The 6,171-nt window shown below is 34.6% G+C and overlaps 1 protein-coding gene across 1 annotated transcript in view; it reads left to right on the top strand.

The window, feature by feature from the left end:
- The first annotated feature begins 2,624 nt into the window (after positions 1-2,624).
- The window catches only part of LOC107557573 (tenascin-like), an 82,442-nt gene continuing 78,895 nt past the window's right edge, over positions 2,625-6,171 (top strand). Inside the window, exon 1 of the mRNA XM_016241047.1 lies at positions 2,625-2,839. The gene's annotated coding sequence lies outside the window, so the exon portion shown is untranslated. The remainder of the gene's footprint in view (positions 2,840-6,171) is intronic.

Genomic DNA, 6,171 nt, shown 5'->3' with positions numbered 1-6,171 from the left:
TATTTTGTAAAATTGTGTATATATATATATATATATATATATATATATATATATATATAAAATAAAAAAAAATTATTAAATGGGCTATTTTCACATATGTTTGCACTCCTTTGCAAGTTAAATTATACATTTTGAATACTTTTTGTCATTAAAACCAAATTTTTTGACATTTGACTGCTTTTTTGTTCTGATAAGTGCATTAAAGCTGATACATATAATCTTATTAAATTTCATTCTTATTTTGTGAAAAAAATGTACATGATGGAAAGGTTTTATTGATGTTTTTGAACTTATCATCATCAGATTAGATAATAAAAATAATATATATATTTTTTTTCTATAGATGATGTGTTATAAATTTAATGTTGAGTTTCAAGCCCTATTTGTGGAAAGGCACAAACAGTGATGTTAAAGATTTAAGGCAAAACTCTTCACTGCGGTGCCATATGAGTTTGACTGGGATTAACACATTAAAATATCAGCTTGCATTTAGATTGAGTCTTGAATGCAGTTAACATAAAAGCTGAACCATATAGATAAGAAAAATCTGCTACAGAACTCGTCACGAAGTTGACCCTCTGTGCATCTCTGAATGAGGAAAGATTTCAAGCTACATGTGCGAGTTCGGCACACTTTCTGAAGAAATAGCACAGTAGTTTATTGCCCTTTGGCTGGATTTCAAACTGTTTGTAATTTAAGCAACCTGGAAAAACTCTCTAATGGTGAAATGGAGAGCAGTTGACGTGATAATTCGCAAACAGGTGGCTGATTGATCAGAAAGTAGTGCTTGTTGATGTTATATGTCAGTTATAATGTCATCTGCAGTGGCATCTGTTCAGATAAATAATAGACAACTGAAGATGTGAGTAAATTATCCATAAAATGTCTTTGTCAGTCATTTTCCAACCTGCTAGAACTTTCTAAAGCTTTTTTTAAATGCTCGTTTCTGCATGTGTTGTGTGCATCTTGATGTAACTGAGCTCAGAAAATGTCTCTTGCTTCTGGTCCCAAGATCTGGTTTGCATCTTCATGCTTCTTGACTGTTTCAGTATCTGCTATGGTATGGGAAAGACATTTTTTGTCACGCATGGGCATCAAATGAAACATATCTGGCTAGTAGGGTTTTTTTTTTTTTTAAATCTAGGGTCAGTTGATTTTATCCATAGGAACTCAGTAGATCATAATGGTCGTAGACACAAACATTTGGGGTTGGTAAGATCTTTGAAAATGTTTTTAAAAGACTCTTCTGCTCACCGATGCTGTATTTATTTGATCTAAGAAACTGCCAAAAAAAAATAAAAATCAGGAATATTGTGAAATATTATTTCAATACAAAATAACTGATTTCTGTGTGAATTTATTTTAAAACTTAATTTATTCCTGTGATCAAAGCTGAATTTTCAGCATCATTCCTCCAGTCTTCAGTGTCACATGATCCTTCAGAAATCATAATAATATGCTGATTTGCTGCTCAAGAAACATTTCTTAACATTATGTTGAAAAAAAAGTTGTACTGCTGCATATTTTTTTGTGGAAACTGTGATACATTAAATTTTTTCAGGATTCTTTGATGAATTAAGCTTAAAAGGACAGCATTTATTTGAAATATAAATCTTTTGTGACATTCTATATGTTTTTACTGTCACTTCTGAACAATTTATCACATCTGTACTGAATAAAATATCAATTTATTTTTTAAATAATATTTTTTACAGATTTTTGTATTTTTATTTGCAAACATTTTTACTTCTGTAATGTATATTTCTGAGTGAACAGGATGTTCAATGAGAAAGAAATGTTGACAAATGCACCTAGGCTGCATTTATATAACAAAAAATAAAAAAAAACAGTAATATTGTGAAATATTTTTAACCATTAAAAATAATTGTTTTCTATTTGAATATATTTTTAAATAAACTGAATTTTCAGCATCATTTTTCCAGTTTTCAGTGCCACATGATCCTTCAGAAATCATTCTAATATTTTGATTTGCTGCTCTAAAAACTACATTTATTATTTAATCTCTAAATGTCTTATTATCAGTCTTGAAAAGAGTTGTGCTGCTTCATGTTTTGTGGAAACTGTGATACATTTTCTTTGAGGGATAAATAGAAAGTTCAATAGAACAGCATTAATTTAAAATAGAAACCTTTTGTGAAATTATATCTTTACTGTCAGTATTGACCAATTTAATGCATCCATACTGAATAAAAATATAAATTTATGTAAAAAAAAAGAACACTTTTATTTCAAAAGGTACACTTTCATACACTTTCTGTCTTTTTTTAGTTCATCCTCTTTATGTTTCTGTGCATATCTTCCTAGCACACTTGGATTAAAATTGTAGGATTATTAAATATTCTGTTTGCTTTTATGTCTCTGTAGGAACTCTCTTGAACTTGTACGTATAGGCGTATGTTCTCACTCCAGGGAGAAGAGAGTATGGGTAATAGAGTGTGTAGGCATCTCAACACCTCAAAGCAGTAGGAGGGATGAACAGGAGGGGAAAGAGAGAGAGAGAGAGAGAGAATGTGTATGAGTTTGTGGAAAGGCTATTTAAGGGCAGTCCTTGTAATTCACAGCGCTCTGCCTGAAGTCTCTCATATTAAAGAGGTGTAGTGCTTTCATCCTCTCTCTCTCCTTCTCACACACTTCACCCCAGAGGCTCGGCAGACGGGCGTGTGGCATAGATCACTGACGCTCTCAGATCTTCCAGCACGTGGAGAGACGCAAACAGACGGAAGCTGGAGGTCTGGAACGCTGGACATCCTCACCTCGTCGCTGTTGTTTGATTTGCTCGGCTGCAGGGGGGCGCTGGAAGCTCCATTCATCACCACAGGTATCTTTATCCACTTCATCTGATTTGTACTTTCACTTGGTTTTTCTTCTTATGGATGCAGTGCTTTTTTTTTTTTTTTCTTTGCATTCACTTAACCCATAGAAGAAATTCTATTGCTCAGATGTTTCTCTTTTATAGCTCAGGAGGTTGAGCTGCTTCTTTTTGATAGCAACTTTGTCTCATTCGTTTCTCCTAAAAATGTCACTGTTTTCATGAAGTTCATATTCAGATTGCAGACTTTGAAATGCATGTGAAATTAATAGGTTATATTTCTCAGGAGGCTCCTTTGGCTCTCCTTTTAATCGCATTGCTGTCTCTGAGAAACAATTGAAGAGATTCCATTTCTTTTCATATGTATTGGAACCTAGAGGAAAATTGTATTTCTCAACGGTTCTGTTGAAGAGATTCAGTCAAGTTCTTGATTATTTGCAGTATCAACCTTGTCTCAAATGTGTCTCCTAAAAATTATCCTAAAAATGAGTCAACTGTTATCATGCCGCTCATATATAGATAAACTCTGTCTTTTATTGCAAACTTTGATTTCTTGGAAAGTATGAGACATTTAGATATTTTCTGAAACTACAGGAGACACGTGAGATTAATGGGCTCTTTTTTGCTCTCCATTTAGTCTCAATTCCATCTACACTCTTAAAAATAAAGGTGCTTCACGATGCCATAGAAGAACCGTTGAGTGAACATCATGAAAATGACATCGTCCTGTGGAAAGGAGAGAATGAGATGTTGGAAGCAGCTGCTCTGTGTGTGTATGTATTCAAGGGAAAGACTCCAGGTATTGTGGTTTCTGAGGTTCAGGTGCATAAATAGACCATTACTATTTAATGTGTGGCTTTAATGTATTATTATTATTATTATAGCTCGTACTCACTGATTTATTAATGTTTTTTTCAAAACTCTGTTAAACTCTAGTGTACTGTTTGTTACGGATATGAGTGATTCTTCAAATTGTGTGGTCTGTTGATGAGAGGTTTGCTCAACAGACAATAAAATCACCTAGTGATCTGTCTACATAGAAAGCATTTTAAAGGAATAGTTCACCCAAAAATTACAATTTGCTGAAAATGCACTCACCCTCAGACCAGTCGAGATGTAGATGAGTTTGGAGAAATGTAGCATTCCATCACTGTCTCACCAATGGATCCTCTGCAGTGAATGGGTGGCGTCAGAATGAGGCTACGTTTACGCGACAACGGTGTAGTCAAAAACGGAAAAGTTTTTCTCTTGTATTTTTAAAAAGTTTCACGTATACACGACAGTGTTTTTAAAATGATTCACGTTTACACATATCCGCCCAAAACGGCCATAAATGCTGTATTACGTATGCCAGGCCAGTAGTTGGCGCTGTCACCTTGTTAGTAAACAGTACCCGTAGAGAAGTGACGATTATATGATGTTTATGATGCGTCTCCGCTGTTGGTTGTAATATTGGTGAAGTAAATCCACACTTTGCTGAAGAAGTGTTAGCAAACTTTCAAGCAGCAACAACAGTACCATGTACTCCGCCATTGTTGTGTATGTTTGTTTGCGCTTGCCTTTAAAATCAACATGTACTGCGCATGTCTACATACCTAACACGTACTACGCATGCAAAATAAATCCATCCCCTGTTGTCCATCACATCAAAATCCACCAACTGTTTTGACTTGTAAACAGTGCTTAATCTGTGCATATTTCTCTCCTGATTCAGCCGACATGACTTTTTCACTGGAGAAATCATTATAGACCAAAGACTCTCACTTTAGTTTGCATTGTTGAGTTTTTGTTGAGAATTATGTAGAGTGTTTCGAATCAGTTACTCATAGGGATTTAAAAAGTAGTTGCCTGATTTTGGAAAGAAGCCTTTATTATTGATACAACACATGCTTTTATATGAGGAAAATGTGCAGTATTTTTGGAAAGTGGAAAGTAAAGGATTTTGGCACTCAATGACCCCATAAATGACAGCACATGGTGTTTTGACTTCATGGTGTTTGAGGATGCTGCACTATTAAAAGCAAGTGTGGCCTTTTTGTGGTTTAGAAATCATCACTCTGTATGACAATGCAGAATGTATTAGGTATGAATTATTGTAATTAATTTGGATGTTCTGAAGCTCATGCTAAAAAAATAAAAACCAGATGGTCTTTTTTCACCCTGGCAGTTTTATCTGCAGCTTTATGGAAGTGCATCAGGTTACTTCTTTTTAAATCTCATATAAACCTCGACCAGTTGAACAATACAAGGATAGACATGAAACTGCTCTTTTAATTATTTCAAATAAATAATATAAAATTGCATAAATAAAAAATAAAAACCAGATGGTCTTTTTTCACCCTGGCAGTTTTATCTGCAGCTTTATGGAAGTGTATCAGGTGAGAACAGTGGGACGTTTGAGGTTTAAGACCTGAGGAAAGAGTCAAGCCCCCTTCTCCGTCCAGCTTAAATAAAAGGGCATAAATTGTCAGAGGTCAGCGGCTGACTGGGGTTTATGATGCCTCTGCTATGTGCGGTTCCTCCTGTGATAGTGTGAAAGGAATTATGGGAACGGAGAGAAAGAGAGAGTGGAAGGAGTCTGGGTCTGTCAGGACAGCTGGAGTGAGACTGACCCACGGCCTCAGGGTTTCACTTAAGAAAGAGAAAAAGAACATTTGTATGAGTGTGAAATTTGAGTTTTTTTTTTTTTTTTTTAGTGGACCAATCTGCCATTGATGTGATAATGGCCAATTCATTTATTCCAGATTGCTTATGAATAGACTGTCAGAGTGTGAAAAATAAAGAGAAATCATGAGGTTTAGAAAATGAGAATGAATGTGTCATGCAGTGTTACATATAGTATTTACTAATATTTTAAATTTATCATTTAGAGGACTATATACAGTGTTGGGTAAGTTACTGTAAAAAGCTAGCTACTAATTACATCATCTACAGTGTAATTAGATTAATCACTAATCATTACTACTTTTTAAATCTCATATAAACCTCGACCAGTTGAACAATACAAGGATAGACATGAAACTGCTCTTTTAATTATTTCAAATAAATAATATAAAATTGCATAAATTATTCTTGAACTGACTGAAGTGTTTAAAGGGAGAAGGTTACATTAAAGGGGTCATATGATGCGATTTCAAGTTTTCCTTTCTCTTTGGAGTGTTACAAGCTGATTGTGCATAGATAAGATCCCTGAAGTTGCAAAGACTAAAGTCTCAAAACCAAAGAGATATTCTTTATCAAAGTTAAGACTCTGCCACACCCCCCTAAAATGGCTCATTCTAACACGCCCCCACATATCTACCTCACTATGTGGAAATATTAGCATAATGCCGCCCAAATGT

The sequence above is a fragment of the Sinocyclocheilus grahami genome, unplaced genomic scaffold (assembly GCF_001515645.1).
Source record: "Sinocyclocheilus grahami isolate Dianchi unplaced genomic scaffold, SAMN03320097.WGS_v1.1 scaffold609.1, whole genome shotgun sequence".
NCBI classification, from domain to species: domain Eukaryota; kingdom Metazoa; phylum Chordata; class Actinopteri; order Cypriniformes; family Cyprinidae; genus Sinocyclocheilus; species Sinocyclocheilus grahami.
The sequence above is the reverse complement of the archived record's forward strand: the minus strand, read 5'-3'. Positions and strand labels throughout refer to the sequence as shown.